The following is a 20202-nucleotide window of genomic DNA, read 5'->3' on the forward strand; positions in this document are numbered from 1 at the left end:
TGGTGATAACTGTCAGGGGATGGGGAGGTGGGTGGGGGGGGGGGGGGGGGGGGGGGGGGGGGAATCTGCCGGTGATGACTGTCACGGGATGGGGTGTGGGGGTGGGGAATCTGCTGCCGGCAGGCGAGAGCCCAAAAAACTTTAAGATATGACCTGGGAACGGTTCGGATCTGTTTGAAGCCGGCTCCGGGCTCTAACGTGTCCACGCCTCGCCAGAGTGATGGTGTTAAGCGTGGCCACTCACTTTTGTTTCTCTAAGAGGCTCATATTTGGAGTCGGTGTGATTCACTGTGTTTTTTCCGCCGTGCCAGACATTTTGCCATTAACTTTAAGTTCACTAACATCATTAGATCATTTTCACCACACTGTTAACTATTTGAACATCATAAATGGAGCATGTAGGCCAGCATTTGCTCTCCTTTTATGCACCACTTTAAACCAATTTGTATCATATTTCATTTTTTCATTTTCTATCAATTTGCCACAATTGAATATTTTATTTAGCGCACGCTGTGAGCCTTTGACCGCATCACTGTTCCCTATTTATAACAATCTTTATTTATTTTTTATAATTTTTTAAAAATAAATTTAGTGTACCCAATTAATTCTTTTCCAATTAAGGGGCAATTTAGCGTGTTCAATCCACCTACCTTGCACATCTTTGGGTTGTGGGGGCGAAACCCACGCAAACGCGGGGAGAATGTGTAAACTCCACACAGACAGTGACCCAGAGCCTGGATCAAACCTGGGACCTTGGCACCGTGAGGCAACAGGGCTAACCCACTGCGCCACTGTGCTGCCCTACTTTTATTAGTGTCAGAAATAGGCTTACATTAACACTGCAATGAAGTTACTGTGAAAATCCCTGAGTCGTCACACTCCGGCACCTGTTCATGTACAGCGAGAGAGATTTGTCCAATTCAACTAACAGCACGTCTTTCAGGACTTGTGGGAGGAAACCGGAACATCCAGAGGAAACTCTTACCGACACAGAGAGAACATGCAGACTCCGCACAGACAGTGCCCCAAGCCTGGAATTGAACCTGTGTCTCTAGCGTTGTGAAACAACAGTGCTATAACCACTGTGCTACCATGCCTCCCACTCGGTATCATCCAGAAATGTGACCAATTTAAATTGTGTTGTAAATCCAGATGGTAAAAGTACATTAGGGATATTAGTTGGGCGGCATGGTGGCACAGTGGTTAGCAACACAGCACTAGGGATTCGGGTTCAATTGCAGCTTTGGCTGCGTGGAGTTTGCCTGTTCTGCCTGGGTTTCCTCTGGGTGCGTCAGTTTCCTCCCACAGTGCAAAGGTGTGCAGGTTAGGTAGATTGGTCATGTCAAATTGCCCCTTAGTATCCAGGGATTTGGGGACTGGGTGGGGTGACTGGGGGAGTGGACCTAAGCAGAGTTCTCTTTCGGAGGGTTGTGCAGACTCAATGGGCCAAATGGTTTTCTTCTGCACTGTTGGAGTTCCATGATTCCATGACTAGTAGTCCCAAAACAAATCCCATTCATGTCTTTCCTCCATCCCTACATCACTTTTCTGGCAAGGGCCTGTTACTTGCATCCAGCACAAAAGGAGAATATAAACTGTAAGTTAAATAAAACTTCCTTATGATGGTTAAGGAGGCAAGGTTGCAGTATAGCATGATCAATTCCCATCAATGAAAACATTATCACTATTTTCCCTTTCCTTCACCTGAAATTCAAGCAACTTTGAAACTCCAAGATCAGTAATCTTTCATCTTCCATAGCTCAGACAGCAATGCACTTTATATTTAAGGCAAAGTTGGGCCTGTGTTTAATCCATCGTAGACATGTTTATTCTTATCCAAAACTGAGCTTCACTCATTTAATATACACTTCCATTGGTCATTTGTTTTACCTCTAATCTACTCCACACAGCTGCAGCAAGGACATCAACTGGTATCTTCCCAATACCATGGATTGTCCTGGGAAAAGTGCCAAATGGTGCCGTTAGTAGTGAATAAGATAACAGTTCCAAATCAGGGTTTGATGTGCCCAGATCAATTTCTCCAGGAATGCTTACATCTGATGCAAATTGGGCATTTTGGCACCAATGAACATGTGTGTGAGGACAATATAATGTTTACGGCTTGTCTATTTTTCTGATTTTCCAGCACATCATTAATGATGCTTTACTACAGTTATTCTTTCAGGTTGGGGTTACAGATTGCAATAAAATACTAAAAGACATTACTTCATAATCTTGTTTTTTTCCCCTCTCTTTTCAGTTCTAGTTGTTGTCTGGATTATAGATCAACGTGTTTCTTCTCCACTCAACATTCTGCCATAAATTAATTTGTCATTTTCAGGTAAGCTAAGGAAGATCCAACATGATGAAATTGAATTAATTCATACTAGTCTTGTATACAATTGATGATTTATAGTTGATCTGCACGCCCATCACTTTTACCATTGACTGAAATCTCCCCTTTCTGTACCATAGTAAACCAGTGCAATATTCCACAAGCATATTGTAGGCAGCTTGGAAATTCTCCAGAGAAACCCAAAGTGTGTCTGTGTTAACCATTTAATCCATTACCAACAAATAATTGTGCAAATCTATATGAGCAATAAGGAAATATATCATTGTCCTGTGCTACTGGTGTTTTTTTTCCAGTGTGTTAACAATAATAAAATAGCCTGAGTATCCTGGAATTTTGCAAACAAATCTGGGTGTTGACTGCCTTGGTAATTTATTTATATATTTTTCTAGACCGCAAAATATGCTTATAGCAGAGGTCATAGACACGATTCAGCATTTGCACTGCACCCGTGCAGATCTGGGACAGCAAATTGGGCACTACCCTGGGCACTGGGCCGATCACGAGTCACCCGACTTGCTCCGCCCGGCGCGATCTGGATCTCACGCTCACTGGATGCTGGATTCACCCGGAACCCAGGAGTTAACAGCTGTGCTTGCAAGACCTCACCAGGGTACTGTTTAACACTGGTTTCCACAACCGTGAACCAGGCGCAACGTCAGCTAGGGGGATCTTGGAGGCAATTAGAGACGGCCAGATGGCTGGGGACAGGGCAGGATAGTACCCTGGCACTCCCCCGGCACTTGGGCAGCTAGGCACTGCCAGGGTTGCAGTGCAAGGGTTCCAGACAACACTGTCAGGGTGGCCTTGCCCATTGGAGCAGGGTGAGGGGGGTATTCTAGACCTTGTCATTGTTTGGGGGGGGATCAATAGTGAGGGTGACCTGAAAGCGAGGGGAGGAAAGTTCAAGGCTGCTATTAAAAATGGTGTCACAATCTGCAAGGAGTCGTTCTTGCTGGCGAGATCAGCACGCCAGCAGGAAATTGACTAAAGTGTGGCCTCGATGGGGAGAAACTCCCACGGGTCAAAAAGGCAGCAAAGTGCTGTTGAAAAATGGGCTGATTCTGGCACTGCAGCCGCTGAGAAACACACCGTCAAACGCGGCCAAAAAGCGAACTTTAACTTTTGTCCACTGAACCGCACCCCATATTATTGAACCAAGAAAGAAGGCTATCAATTAGTCTAAGCATATACAATTTGAAGGTCACAAGAGTTATATCAATCCACCAAGAGATAATTTTGTTTTTTCTTCATTCAATTCCCTTCAGAGTAGAGCTAATTAATGAGTCCTCATCCTTCAATCAAGAAAAATCTCAGTTTATGGCAAACAGAGATTGAGACTTGGTGGAAAGTTAGAACGAAAGGGAAAATAATCTGTATTGTCTCACTAGTTCCAGCGCATTTGGAATACTCCCTAATGCAGTAATGAATTCTTAGTATTTTTACCTCGGGACTTTTGTCCATATTAAAATTACAAAAAAAAAACAATTTTATAATAATGTTATCTAGTTTACAAAGTTGCTCTGGGAGATTTTTAAATTGACGGTGCAATCAAACACAGTAGCAGTGTCTGTGTCAAAGTGCAAGTCAATATCTTAGTTAGAAGTTGTCTAATAGAAATGAATAACAGCAGCTGAAGCTAAGGGAAACACACTTGAAGCTGAGGATCTGGCTTGTGTTCTGAGCAATTAAAGACTGTTGAATCAATGCAGAGAAAGCAAGGCAAGATGTTATTTAGTGTGGTCATGCCTCATAAAGTCAACTTGTTGAAGGACAGAAGAACAGAGATGTTTGGGGTAGCCAACAGTAAAAACGCATTTTACATTGTCTGGATTCCTTCAAAGGGAGGAAGAGCTGAAGCTGGAGAATTAAGGAAGTGACCCACTCATCTTTGCATCGAGAGCAGATAATGTCCAATTCTCTGTAGTGTTTACATCTGATAACCCAATTATCCCCACTCTATTTTTCACAGCCTTTTTGCAACTCTCCACTTACAAACAAATACATTCTTTCTGAGGAATGGTGATCTCAGCTACTGTTAACTATTCTGAACTCTCCCATCATTTGGTGAAACAAAAGAAGCACTGAATTTTTAAATAAATCATTTGCAGAATTTCTCAGCATAACTAAACACAAATATTTCACCTATTTAATCAATTCCTGCTTGTGACAAAAGTCTACTCCAGTATGCTATCAATCACTACTATTTCAAAAATGTAAGCTATTTGCAATATGAGCTGAATCAAACAGAAAAGTTGGTTTGACTTATTTTTGACTTTTTAATTAAAGGTCCATTTAGAGTCACTATAGTCCAATTCAAACTTGTTGATTGTTATTAAATCCCAAGCAGATAATTACGTTTACATTAGACACTTATCCACCCAATCATAAAGCATCAGGGGGTTAATCTGAACCGGAAGGATGGTGAGGAAAATGGAATGTTATGTGGGCTACAGCTGGGCCACATCACCTTCCAGTACTCTTGTGTGTTAATAGTGGAAATAGTGCTTCAATCCATCACATGATTAAAAAATGGGGAGGACAGATGAGCAGACAAAAGGAAAAAACAATTAATAAAGCAAAGTTTAAATTTCTGGCTCGTAGGTTCAGCTTTAGTTCTGTAAACGCACAATGCCCCTTTGTACTGAGAATCAAAATCACATCAAAATTGTTGATCTAAACTTGATCTCCCTGCTATTTGCATTGCATAACAGTCATGGAATAAAGCGATGTTTATGGTAGGGCTTGAATTCACTCTGGACTGGTGTTTTCTTGTCGAACATGGAACTCAAAGTCCAGGCTGATGGATATTCAATTGGATATGTGCAATGATATGTCAGCATACCAGTGATTAGCATCAATTCAGACTCAGACTACTAGCAGTGTAACTTCCTTTTCATTTTTTCAGATGGTGTATTTTAAAATCCTGAAATTGAACTGCAAGGTCCCTTTACTCATCATGGAATCTGACATGATCAACTTCTGAGATGCAAAAAAATGGAGATCAGAATAACTTTAAAACATTTTTTTTTTTGCAATGATCTCTTATTCTCCTGGAGATGTAACTTCTCCTGGGGAATCCATTTCTGAAGATTTCCTTTTGTATCTCAAAGGCACTGAGGCCGATCGTAGTGCCTGTTGTCACCCTGTCTAAGATCTCAGACCAAAAATTCAACATAGGAGAGCAAGTGAATTTGGGTAATGGACGTTGGCATGAGCTACCGATTGACCTTCCTGTCAATTTTATATCCTCAATTCCATCCCTTCTACCCATAGAGTGTTCCATGCTCTTATTTTGCAAGTCTACTTGTGGTGCTTGGAAGGTCCCAATACCAGTTTTAGATTGCTTGCTCAGTTTCAACAAAAGCTGCCACATTCCCTGGTTCCCACATATGCTCATAGTACAGTTTTGTACCAATATCATTTTGGTGGCAGTTAAACTGACAGGCATTGTTAACAATGTGAGCAAAGAGAGATCTTACCCTGCAATTCTGCAGAATACTTACACCAGAATTGTGTCTCGAGCATATGAGGTCAACTGGGGACCAGCTAGAAAGTTTTGCCTGGCAGGTGACATCATAGGGAGCCTGTAAATTATAGAACAACTGCCAGACATAAGGGAGGTGGGATGGGCGGTACGGTGATGCTGTGGCGAGCACTGCTGCCTCACTATGCCGAAGATCTGGATCTGATCTCGACCCCGGGTCGCTGTCCGTGTGGAGTTTGCACATTCTTCTTGTGTCTGCGTCAGTGTTACCCCAGAACCCCAAGAAAATGTGCTGGGTAGGTGGATTGGCCACGCTAAATTGTCCCTTAATTGTAAAAAAAGTTTGGGTACTTTAAAAAATGAAGAACCAAAAAAAGGGGGTGGCGGGAATACAGCTCCAATCCAGAATCTTTCTAATTTTCCACCAGCAGTCCCCAAGTGTCTTGATCTAATTTTTTCAAAAATATTTTAAATTGCTTTCGTTCTTCTTCGGTGGTCCATGTCTTGATCGTAACCTAGACCCACCTAGGTTGTACCGATTAGCACCACGGGTGTGCCATTTGCTAGGCTTTCCTGTGCTAACTCTGCACTGTTTCCCTTTGCAGGCTGAAGTCATTGGAAGTTCCTTTATAGTGAGTCGCCACCCCCCAGCCCCATTGCCTGCTATATTGGTGACCATGTTTGAGGTGCGCAGAGGCTCCGCCCCATCAGGTTATCATGAACACTTTTGGTCCTTCTGGCAAACCTTTAATAATATTATGGCACTAAATCTGAAGGACTGAATATTTTTAACTCCTATTCATTCCAAATTGATGTGGATTTAGCTGAATTATATCACAGTTATATTGTACATTATTGTGTCACTGTTGCATGTTATTTTGTACTGATGCAGAATGCAAGATACAATTGCAACACAACGTGCCAAAAATTGGAACTTACCTATTACAGAAGCAGTATCAACAATGTTCATGAAATTCATACTGTTGCAAACAATCCTAATTTCTAACATTTGACCCATAATAATTTGTTGTTAAAAAAATTCTTTGAAGATTCAAGCATGGGAGGGGGGGTGGCGCGGTAGCTAGCACAGTGGTTAGCACAGTTGCTTCACAGCTCCAGGGTCCCAGGTTCGATTCCCAACTTGGGGCACTGTCTGTGCAAAGTCTGCACGTTCTCCCCCTGTCTACGTGGGTTTCCTCCGGGTCCTCCGGTTTCCTCCCACAGTCCAAAGATGTGCAGGTCAGATGGATTGGTCATGCTAAATTGCTCTTAGTGCCCAAAAAGGTTAGGGATAGGGATGTGGGCTTTGGTAGGGTGCTCTTTCCAAGGGCCGGTGCAGACCCGATGGGCCAAATGGCCTCCTTCTGGCACTGTAAATCATATGTCTATGTCACCTATATGTTAAACAGTGGCCGGGATTTCCCTTAACTTGTCCAATAATGTCCAGCGGGAGCGGAGGATCTTGGTGGCAGGCAGGACTGGAATGTCCCAGCCAGTGTAGTACACTGAAACACCAATGCTTGATTCCACAAACTGATCAGATGCATGTTCAATGCCGTATTGAGCTGCCAAACAACACTTAGAAAAGATCTTTAATGGCAGTCAATGCTGGCCAGAAGAAATATTTGGGAAAAAATATTATGGTAGGCTGGTCATTTGTGGTGGTCGACCTACCAAGGACCATTACTTAGCCTGTCACCTCACAAATGCTAAGTTACTGGCCACAGTGAATTCAAAATGCTGCAGTTTAAATTCTCAGCCTGACAATGTTCTGCATTCATATTACCCTTTATGCAATTTTCTTCAAACTGAATTCAAGACCCTTGTGTTCTTTTCCAAATCCTGTTCTACTTTAACAAAGTCCTCCATTGCAATTGATTTGCAGAGGAGGTGCATGATTGCAGTCATCTATCTTTTCAAACACCCTCCTTTCATGTGATCCCGGGGTGTATTTTCCTCTCTATTCACTCTTGCTATTGGTTGACTGTGACTCATTGAGAAAATAGCCCCTGCCCTCTGGAATTCCTTATTAGCTGCTCCTCCCAAACTCTACCTCCTTGTTAAACAAAAACACTTCCCTTCTCTGTGTCTTTGATTTCTAACATGCTTACTTTATCACTTATCTTCACATAAAATATGAACGAAAGAATACTCCATGCTTCCCCACAGCAGTGGGTCACCAAACTTGACTTAAACGAAAAGTCTTCAAATAGTTCCTCCGGTGTTCCTATCTTTTTGAGCCTCCCTATAGCTCTCTATTTTAAATGCCTGATTATGACCGTAGTCTTTTATTTAAAACATGTGCATTTAGATCTTTGTTTGAGAAACAGGACTCAAAATGTTTTCCGAGGAGTTCTTCATTACTTAGACAAGCTACCAAATTGCTTCTTTTTAAAAATCTCTGTGGGAGGGAAATAACTTCCAATTAAAGTATTAACCACCTTTTGTGAGGTGCCCCTTTATAAACTTGGCAGCGGTTGTATATTCTTTACTTAATGTTTATTTTCATAACCTTTCAATGGAGAAAATATCAAATAATCCTGAAGGAAGATAGTTCTGTTGAAGGTCACAGACAGGTTTTTTCACTTTCCTGAACTTACAATGCACAAGTGTTACCAGACACTTGTCAGCTCAAACTTGAAGGTTGTCCAGGTCCTACAGTACTCTAACATGGAATGGCTTCATTTTTGGAAGAACTGTAAATCGCCTGTGAACAACCTGACCTTGTGATAGAAGAAGGTCATCGATGAAGCAGTTGAAGATCGTTGGGCTGAGAATGCTGCCCTCAGGAACTTCTTCAACAACCATGATCATTTTTCTATGTGTCAAGTGTGATTCCGGTTATTGAAGTTTCTTTTTCCTTTGACCCCCATTGATTTTTTTTAAGTAATTGGTGCTGTGCGTGTTTGAATTTTGCTTTGAAATCACTGGTAATTACTCTCACATCTCCTCTGGTTTTCTGTTCTTGTATCCATGTGTAGATCAAGGTTGTAATGAGGTCTGTTTTGGGCTGGGCCTGAACTGAATATTGGTGTGTAGATTATTGTAGAATAGGTGAAGCTCAATGACACTATTAATGACTCCTTCCATGACTTTATGGATTATTGGGAAGGGTCTTAGAGAACAGTAATTCCCTAGTTTAGATTTGTCCTTTTTCACCTTTGGCAAGTAGATGCCAGTGTCATAGTAGAACTGGAACAGCTTGATTGAGAAAATGTTATTGATAGGACGTATGTCTTCAGCACTCCAACTGGTATTTTGCCAATTCCAATCAACTTCACTGTGTCCAGCAATGCCAGCTAATACTTAATGTCATGTGGAAGGAACTATGTTGGTTGTACACTGGTATGTATGACAATGAAATTAAAATCGCTTATTATCATGAGTAGGCTTCAATGAAGTTACTGTGAAAAGCCCCTAGTCGCCACATTCCAGCGCCTATTCGGGTACATTGGCGGAGAATTCAGAATGTCCAATTCGGGACTGTAGAAGAGGATAGCACGGTAGCACCGTGGTTAGCACTGTTGCTTCACAGCTCCAGGGTCCCAGGTTTGATTCCTGGCTTGGGTCACTGTCTGTGCAGAGTCCGCACGTTCCCCCCGTGTCTGCAATGGTTTCCTCCGGGTGCTCCGGTTTCCTTCCACAGTCTAAAGATGTGCAGGTGAGGTGGATTGGCCATGATAAATTGCCCTTAGTGTCCAAAAAGGTTAGATTGGGTTACAGGGATAGGTTGGAGGTGTGGGCTTAAATGGGGTGCTCTTTCCAAGGGCCGGTGCAGGCTCGATGGGCTGAATGGCCTCCTTCTGAACTGTAAATTCTATGATTCTATCATATGATAGGATAGGATTGTCTACTCAGCACTTTGATTGAACATACTTCCAAACACTTCAATCTTGTTGCTTGGACTCAAATACTGTATTCAGTCATTATTGAAGATGGGATTGTTATTGGTGACTTTCCCCACTGTTAATTATTTGATTGTCCATTGAAATTCTCATCCATACGCGGTTGTGCAACAGAGCTTTGGGTGTTGGCCAACTTTGCTCTGTGGGACGCTATTTTTTATGTTTAATATGCAGGTAGGCCCCGTTTGTAATATTCACTAGGTTAGCACTTCTGTCTAATGCATGCCTTGTGTTTCTCTTAACATGTCCTCTCCACTCCCTTCTGAACTGCAACTGGCTTCCCTTCTTGGTGGTGATGGATGAGTAAGTGATGTGCTGGACTATGTGATTGCATATTAGGATGGTACACAGTGGTGTTGCTGATGCGCTGCAGCCTATCATGGATGCTAAGTTTGGAATTATAACTGTCTAGTCGACCAAATTTAGCATGATGGTGGTATCACACTACGCAATTGAAGACCTTTTCATTGTGAAGACAAGCTTCATGAAGACAGTATAGTGATCACGCCTACTAATGTAATTGGAGATCAGTTTGGCTGTGATAGAAAAATTGGGACGGATAGGACTAAGGTTGTTCCCTCATGTTGGTTGCCTCATTACCTGTTGCAGGCCCAGTCTAGCAGCTGTATGCTTCAAGATTCAGCCAGTTTAGTCAGTGATGGTACGAATAAATCACTTGGCAAGGATGCCATTATGTGCCCTGGCTTCTCTTGATGCTTTTTTCCAGTGATATTTAACATGGATATTCTGTTTCATCCATTGGATGGGCTGCAGTGATGGGGGATGAGATGCTGAGCGGGGTGCTGATCAGCAGGAGACTTCCTTGACCATGATATGAAGCCATGAGACTTCATAAGATGCAGAGAAAATGTCGGGAACTTCCCCGCCCACTCTTATTTGAGTGTACATCACTGTGGTCGCATCTCTAGTCATCCTACCAGTAGAACAGCATATGCCCAGGGAATGTAATGGAGGAATTGGGGATGGTGATTGATTGATCCTGATATTAGATTGCTTCACTAGTCCTTAGGATGCCTTGCAGTCAACGGGGCTTATACTGCTAATCTTATCCTGAAATGACACTGGATCACTACCGACAGCTGTTCAGTATTATTGTGCTTCAATTGCGTGGCCTGCTGCTGGCTTGCCAACTTCAGAGTATACTAACCAAACTGGGGGTGTACTGGAGTTACATGTTAATCAGGCTGGGAAGTGGTAGTAGGGTCTCGTCTCTGAAGGATTTTCATGTATTAGTAGGCTTTTTACAACAATCCAGCAACTTTTATGGCAATTCCATCTGGTGATAGCCCACAAATTATTGAAATTGATTTCACAGCTTGCCACAGTGGAATTTGAACTCACAGCCCCCATGACTATACAATGCCATGCCTGCTTTTTAAAAAGGAAGTATGCACCACAATGCAAACAAAACAAAACCAAGCATTGTTTTCCCTGAATCTCTAGATTGTGCCCCATCATGTTTCATTACTATACTTAAATTAATGTTGAATTTCAAGAAAGGTTAAGTTATTATAATATTTAACATCTAGATCAATAAGGAAAAATGATTACAAAATTGATCAGATTTAACTAGTTCTGATAAAAGGTCAGAGATCTGAAACATGAATCCTGTTTCTCTCACCACAGGTGCTGCCAGAAGTGCTGAGTATTTGGAGCACTTTCCGGTTTTATTCCGGATTTAACTGTATGTTTGGTCAGTGAATAAATCACAAGGAAACTGACCTATTTCCATCCAGGCATCTTTTAGCCCAGAGGGGTAGATTTGATCGGCTCAGTTTGTTGCTAAAAAAGCAAACTATAGCTTTTACACAAACAACCATAACCACAGTGGTTGGATATTGTCAGACTGCTCTTCATTATGGACATATCTGACCCCTTAGTCCCAGTTGGATGGGATTCTCGTGGCTTTCCACAGGCAAACAATGAGTACTTACAGGGAATAGCCTTGTTGAAATGATTCCTCAATCAACATTACAAGAAGCAAATTGGGCATGTGCTATACCAAATAAAATTAGTAACAGTCTGGATATACAGTACAACTTGAAAGGGCCTGATTTGTCGGCATTATTTTTAAAAGCATCTTCACACAATTCACATCTCTAGGGAGCTTGTGGGGGTGGTGAGGTCTGATCATTATATAACTGTAAACTTCTGGATGTTAAACATTGGATAATCTCTATCAGATGTTTTCAGCCTCTTCCAATACTTACAAACAGTAGTTGAGGCCCAGCTGGTTGCCAAAAGTAACCAGGAAAGGCTGGCAAAGGAGAATCAATCAACACAGGCATTTGTTGCGTGGGAATGCAATAGTATAATTCATCTCAAATTTTCTGGCTCATTGTTGTTATACCATCGGTCATTTTCTAATCTATTATGTGATGAATTTCGCTGCTTAACTGTTCTCCATTTGAGTTGTTTACTATCATTATATGAGAATGACATTATATGTTTTCTGCAAAGCTCTCAATACAAAATGTTAATTGGAAGACGTGTCCTCTCTGATTTTAAACGTGAATGGGTCAATACCCTCGAGGGCACATCGAATGCACCTACTAAGAATCAGTCACAAAGCAGCTTTGCCAAAGACCTGGAAGTAAATGCCTCACCAGAACATTTGAGAATGGCATAAAAAGGTGAAAATAACTTCCATTAAAAGATCCTAACAGGTGACATAAAGTTACATAAGGTGCCAAAAAGCAGGACATCTAAATGAAAACAATATTAATCCACGCAAAAAACAACTGATCTGTTGTTACTGTATCAAAGAGTTGCTGCTGTTTTTTTAAAAACATTTAACACTATTTCTGCTTTATCCCATTCAATACACAGTAGAGGCACAGTACTCTTTCATTCTAAATATTGGACTTACTGCTGGACAAGCACCAGAGTGTTTTTATTGTTAATCAATACCAATCAATTCTGAGCCTTGATGTTAAATAGGGATCAATACAACTGTGCTGCAGATGAGATCTGATTTCAATTGGCAAGGAAACCTGCAGCAGTTTTTAATCATAAAGTAAATCAGGACATGGGAACATAAGTCAGATGAATTAATATAGACCGTCCAGGACCTTTCCTGCCACTGAACTAGCACAAGGAAATTTCTGCCATATTTCATTATCACTGTTAGTCAAATCTGATTCCAGGGTTTTTGAGTTTTCTTTTCGGAAGCTGAACTGAGGTTTCCTACAAGGGTACACCTAACACCACATAGTGAAATAACAGTGGAACTGCAGCCCAGCGGAGAAGAAAAATCTAAAGAGTGCAGTTATATGTATGCCCCATGAATCTCATTTTATATGATTAAGATCCATAAAAATTCAATAGCTTTTCTTCTGCAATTCACATTTTACCTGGTGAAATATCATAAGAATTTCATTATCTTTGCAGCTGTTGCCAAAGATCAAAAAAGGTTATTATTCTCCCCAAAATACTATTGAATATTTTGGAAAATGACAAGAACATTGGTCTTTTAAAAACCTGATTTTTTTTCTCCATTTTTCCAATACCACCATATAAAGGTTCAAACATATTCAATCGACATTTGCACAATAAAATGCATTCCTGTGCAGAACTGAAATGCACAATGATTTCTTCACCCGTCTGTGAAGATACCGGGACCACACCTGGCTTAAGTTTGTATTTTCCAAATCTTTCTGATAACCATCTTCTGAGAGATAACTCCTGGGTACCTAAAATGATTGCTGCAGCTTAATCCTATGTATCATTCTGTACAGTTTAAAGCTTTTAAAGAGAAACGACCAGCAGGAGGAGTGTGATTGATCAGAAAGCCCTGTAAATCGTGAGGTTTCTGTACAGTCCTCTGGCCTCAACTGCTATGTTTCCATCTATGATGATAAATTAGCATTAGATGGAACCTAATGAGTTTACTAAACATTTGGGATTTGTGCTAATAAACTGGCTGGCTGTGAACTAGCAGAAAGAATGAGCAATCCCTGAGCACCCTCTTATCTCTGTAACATGACAGTTAAACCACGCTTCCAATCTGTGATCAATTCATCATCCTAGCACCATTGTACATTCTTCACAAAAAGATAATTACTAGTTCCCTGGATCAGAACACTCATATTTTCTTGGAATTGCAGGTCTTGATAGCAAGTACTGTCACCATGTTCCTTCCCCTTCCTCTATGACTCTATTCATGATCATTATTTTCAACTAAACAAGCCTTTTTCCTCAACTTGACCAGTAAATTCCACCGCGACAGGTAAGAAACAGTAAAGACAAATTCTCTCTATGGAGAGCTTTTACATTCAATTGATGATGCTGACATGCATTTTTTACTACATTGGCACAGGATTCCATTGTGCAGCCTAGCTACCACCACATCTAACTGTGGATAATATGTCATAACCTTCCAGCAGACTAGTCTGTGGGGATAATAAAGCAATGAGCATAGCCAACAGGTTTTTAATTTATAATGAACAATGGTATATTTTACGTGGTCTTTTTGGACTTCAAGATGTAACAAATGACTATGTTCAACATAAACTAATTTAAGACGCAAAGTTCAAAGGCACACGTTTCCATAATGAGACTGTACATCTCAACATTTTTCACACACATCACTTGTACAATTATTATCAATTGGACAATTCTGTTCTGGTTACAAGCTGACCTGAAACACATACGATTAATTACTATCACATCATAGCACAAAGTCGCTGCAAATTAGCTACTTCTGCTCTTAATGAACAAGAATAAAATATGTTTTGAAATACCGTTTATTTCACAGAAGAAGCGTGGAGCTTCTGGAACCTAAAAGTGGTAGAAGCAATTATAATGAATTCTCAGGGAAAATGAGTGGTAGTTTACTTTGATGCCATACATGAAAGATGAAAAATTATCTTGAAAATAGCATTTAGCTAATATCTGAATTGTGTTTGATTTGACAATAATTTTAAATACTTTGATGATAAGAGTTTTCAGATCTACAACAATGCTGCGCTTAACTTACGAAGTTCATTTTTTTTGTATTTTATACAAACTATTTTTTAAATAGCTATGGAATATCTAAGTTAATAAATGATGTGTACTGTTTTTGTTTAAAAAGATTTTTGCTAAATTCATTCCACCATCCCCAGGGTCTTCTCTAGGCCAAGGACCATTGCACAGATCGCGGAGGTAATAGATGAGTTCTGTCCACCACATAGATCGGTGTCCTATGACCTCAAACAGCAGGACCCAGTAGCATGTCCAATCCTATCCACAGATTATTTCCTTACCCAATCTTTCTAGTGTCACAATACAAATTGCTATGTGTTCTGAAAATGGAAATGGATGTAGGAAGCACACATTGGCACCACTTCCAATAAGCAAATATTGAGGAAGAATTGACATAAGAGATCCCACTAAGGGACTACAGCATCCACACATATTGATCTGATTTACAAACCACTTCTAATTTGAAACAAATGCTATGGGTGTGATAGGGAAGAAGGGCTTGTATTACTTATCCTCATGTTGAAATTTGTGTACCATCAAACCCACTGGGTTGATCTAATGCTTTTCTTCTCACATAATGCATTGAAAACAAATGTTACACTTCATACAGGAGCTAATTATTTCAATGCTATTACAGAAGAAGAAATATTGTATTTTCCAACAAAGAGTGTGTCTGGTAGTGACAATGGTTGCTCCAATAAAGGGAAGCTAAACTCTTAAACTGAAAACTTGAAAAACTGTTCTAAAAGATCATTTTGCTGCTCCACAGTGAGAAAATCTGCAATAAGTGTTTTGGAAAAGTGGTTTGAAATGTGCAGGTTTTATTAATAACTGTCACACTTTTAACATTTCACCCAATGGATTTAAAGGGACATTTTTAAGTGAAAGTGGAAGTCACAAAGAAGGAATCTGATGCATTGCTGCTGCTACAATCTGTTTACTATGTCCCAATATAGAAACTAGCCTGTTTTTTATAATTCTCAGAGAATTGATTTTTAAGATATTTCCATAATAGATTTATGTCAGTAATATGCAGTTTGTATACATAAACCACAAACATTGTTGACATCTACCTAGAATCCTGACACTCATAAAGCCAAGCAAAAGAGACAAAACAAAACTGCTGACATGGACAAACAAGTTCTGCATCAGCCAACATTTAGGTTTTGCTGCAAAAGAATATATCCTATAAGAACTGAAGGTGTATTTTCCTGTCTGCCTCTTATAAGCATAAAAACTTAAAAATTACAAGGTACTTAATTGTAATGTTACTACGGTCACTGATAGGTTTGATGAAAAATCACTTTCTTAGTATTAAAATGTTATGTGTGTGTGAGGTAAGAGGACATTTTGTCTTTTTACATTTGTTATAATAAATTCCATCGGAAAAATTAAACACCATAAATTAAGTTTAAACCCAATAAATTGACTATTTATACCTCAGAATGATTTACAACGTGTGAAACATGGTGTATTCTTCAGAGCTACAAAGCTTGTTTCATGTGAAGATAGAGCCTTTCTTACTCTGTAGCTCAGGCCCTAATCCACCCGTGTATAAATTTTACAAAAATTAATCGCAACTATTAACTTTTAAAGGAACTGCATAATGAAACCCATATCTCATTCTTTCTATACTATCCCTCCCCTTTATCCTCTCTCTTATCCTCTTCCAGATGGATAAAAAAAATAACGGTTATACCTCCATTCAAGAATAAACTGCTAATGTAATTTGGATGAAAGTAAATGGCTGCCAGGCCGAGGCATATGCACCACAGAAGGGCTACACAAACTTGTAGAGGAAATCCTAATCAAATTTGGGTTGGCAAAGTGCATTCCTTACAATCCACACAATACCAAAACCAATTCAATTTTGCTGGTTGTTATTCACAAAGAATAGGCACCCGCGTCTGCCCATTGTGCATTAATAGCCCTACTCCAACTGTTAGGGTCTTTTGTCGCCTGCCCAAATTGAGCCTTCTGTGCGGTCACAAGTCTTGCGAGCATGGCTAGGGTGAATGTGCAGAACACCAGCAGTGCATTCAATACTAAAAAGGGGGAGTGTTCGTCTTGTATACACAATCGAATAAAGTTCTTTTACTGCACATATGTCACAGTCAGATGAACCAAGTCCGAGTCCAGAGATTTTCTGTTCAATAACTCCTATTTTTTTAGCAGCAGATTAATTATTGCTTACATTTCACTTTAAAACTTGTGCCCCTTTTCAAGTAAACTTTTGTTAGGCGGAGATTAGAACTGCTAAATAAAAATGTCAGCGTAAGCAATGTTTTTTTGTTGGGTGGAGGGGGGGTTAACTCTGCATGCTGCAATTTTAATTTGTCTTTATTACTGAACCCTGAGACTTTTCAGTCAGTCCAATGCTAGTAACCGACACCCCAGCCCCCACTGCTTTGTTTCTATCAAAATAGCCTCTTTCAGCTAAAGCAGGGAGAGCTGTCTCGGCAAATGAACTGCTCTTTCTCACCAGATGTGTAACCGTGTTTCGTCTTTCACTAGCGACAAGCTGGAGCCAGCTTCTTCCGTTAGCTGGGCCCATGCTACATGTCTTACAACAACACAAATGTAAGGAAGGCCCTTCCTTTGCACATATGTTTAACTCATTTTCCAATGAAGTTACTATTCGAGAAACACAACATGGTCCATAGCAAACTAACCAGCTGTTATGCATTACTGTATTTACCATTATAAGTAAAAGATAACAGTTGATTTTAGTTAGCTTATGTTTATAGTAATTTATAATCAAACCTCACTAAGAATCTGTTTTATTGAACTTACTTGTTTGGTAAACATTTTTCCTTTGGCCTTGCTGAATTTGGCAGTGGGACTCCAATCTTGATAAGAAGGATCCCTAATAAGAATGGCCGTTTTGCTGATATCTGTGAGTGTCATCAACAAAGTTGATTAAGTGCTAACTTTAATGAAAGCAGTTTTGGGTTCAGAGTTAACCACTGAAATAAAAATCAGTTATTTTCTAAATTATAGTTTCAATTACATAATTTGGGCAATATATTGAAAGTTTTTTAAAAATAAAGTTTTATGTTAAAGTGCACATCGACTGTTAAGTGGTTCCACCGAAACAAGTGCTTTTTATTTTCTCTTCAGTGTAATCTGTGGAAGCTCTGCCAAGTACAGGTTAAGCTTCCTCAGAATTCACTTCCTGTAGCCCTGTCTGTCAATCACCTACTGGCTTCTGCAGTGGAAACCCCTTTACTAAAGCTAGGAATTTCCATCTGTAAGTCACAACATACCACCCCCCCCCCCCCCCCACGCTCGCTCTCTCTCCCCCCGCCCCCCCCCCCTCCCCATTCCAAAATCTGTATTCTTATAAGTGATTAAAGATTTGTGGAAGGAAATGAATATACTATTACATCACTGTTGGCTAAAAACCAAACATCTTGAACCAGAGATTTAGACTTTATAAACTTTGTTACTAATACTTTGTTCAAACAACTCTATTTCAGGGCAACACGGTGGAGCAGTGGTTAGTGCTGTTGCCTCACGGCACAGAGGTTCCAGGTTCGATCCCGGCTCTGGGTCACTGTCTGTGTGGAGTTTGCACATTCTCCCCATGTTTGTCTGGGTTTCGCACTCACAACCCAAAAGATGTGTAGGCTAGGTGGATTGGCCAAGGTAAATTGCTCCTTAATTGGAAAAATTAATTGGGTACTCTATGTTTATTAAAAAAAACAACTCTATTTCCACTTTCATGGTTTATTTTCTCTTAAGGCTATAGAAAGAAATCTTGTTCATTTGCTGATAAAATCACCAATTCCTTTAACATGGAATAATAGCGTTCTGATTTTGGCAGATTTTCTGTAAAGTAACACAATACAGCAAAGACATCCAAACAAAATTATAGGCTGTGGCAGTATCTCTCCTTTTCACCTGATAAGACAGAAACAGAAGCATGAAATGGTCTCCATCAGGTTACCTCATTTTGTATAGCTTTTGACAGCTTGGCTTGCCTCCCCTTCTCTTCCTGCTATTCTTTCCCATATATCCTACCCTCACTAGCTCTTTGTATGTAAGTAGCCTCTTTTTTCGCCAATTTTACTCTCTTGCTTTCTCTGAAAGCTCTCCTCCCCTCTCCACAACATCCCCTTGTCATCCCCACAACCCACTCCCCCAACACCCCCTCCCACGTCCCCCCCCCATCAAACTTCACCCCTACCCCTCTCATCCCCAGAAAAACACCGAACCAGCTTCTTGACATTCCACTATAGTCTTTGGTCACTGAGATATAATTAGTTTTGAAGACTGAACGAGCACAGCGCCTCCATTTTTTTTTGTTTTTCCTCTATATCACAAGATATGTGAGGTGGTCATAAATAATGCAGAAATGTTCACACCTGTGTACTTGTATGGAGACTGCACTTGTAGTTTCTCCTGACCTGAAATGTATTTTCTACTGCCAAGCTCATTAATCAGAAATATACTGCAGCCTTGAAATCTGTGCAGAACCACCAGTAGAAGGGTAGCAACAACAGTTTACGCAGAGGACTTGCAGTTTATTTGGTACAAGGAACACCTTGAAAAGTGAAATCAAAGCACAACAAAAAGCTGAGAAAATATCTGCCCTATGTTGATATGCTAATGCACAGGAGAAAGTGAGGAGGAAAACTTAACACTAAACTGTGCTGCTCTAATTACATTATGCAGATGTAATGACAACATGCCATTCAAAGAAGGTTTCTATATAATCTCTAAACATACAGTGGAAACCACCAACAATCACAGCTTTGCATTAATTGTCCAAACACTGTAGCATACTAAGTGGTAGATAACAAAACAATGTTTAATTTAAAATTATTAAAAATTTAAAATCCTACTTGTCAGTCCCAAGCCCAGCCAAAACATAAATGGCATTCAAGAAGACAATGAATTAAATTTTGTTTAATGTCCCTTTCCAGAGATTCTAATTTACATTGCATTTTTAACAAAACCGTTGACCTTATAAATGCTGGCATTTGTACAGCTTCAACAGAGTAGGGTTTAATCATGCTTTTCCAAAGCCATAAGGGAAAATGTTTTAACTGGTGGTTGGTTATGGACTAGGAACAAAAACACTGGGATTGGTCAAATGTTTATTCTCACTGCTTCCGAAAACAGCCTGACAAGAAGATGTAAAGGTCTGGGGAATAACCCATCACTGTTCCTAGGGTCTAGTAATAATCATACATAATCGTTTGGAAATATAGCTAATAAGAAATATAATGAATGTTAAGCAAAATCGGCATTAGGCACAAATTACATGATATTAATAGTTGAACAGGTGCAGAAAGGCGCTTTAAATGAGGTAAATGAATAAAATGTCCCAGAGCACAACTGTGTGCACTGACAAAAAGTCAATCACATGAATTATTCAACAACTGAAGCTGCCAGCAAAGGTCAGCTTTCTTTGACCTTTGTGACAGGAAGTGAAAGGAAGCAACGTTGACTAAGAAAACTAAAAT

The 20202-nt window shown here is 40.1% G+C and overlaps 1 protein-coding gene across 7 annotated transcripts in view; it reads right to left on the reverse strand.

The window, feature by feature from the left end:
* ebf3a (EBF transcription factor 3a) overlaps positions 1-20202 on the reverse strand; it is a 145627-nt gene that overhangs the window by 114013 nt on the left and 11412 nt on the right. The window lies entirely within an intron of this gene.

The sequence above is a fragment of the Scyliorhinus canicula genome, chromosome 16 (genome assembly GCF_902713615.1).
Source record: "Scyliorhinus canicula chromosome 16, sScyCan1.1, whole genome shotgun sequence".
In the NCBI taxonomy this organism is placed as follows: domain Eukaryota; kingdom Metazoa; phylum Chordata; class Chondrichthyes; order Carcharhiniformes; family Scyliorhinidae; genus Scyliorhinus; species Scyliorhinus canicula.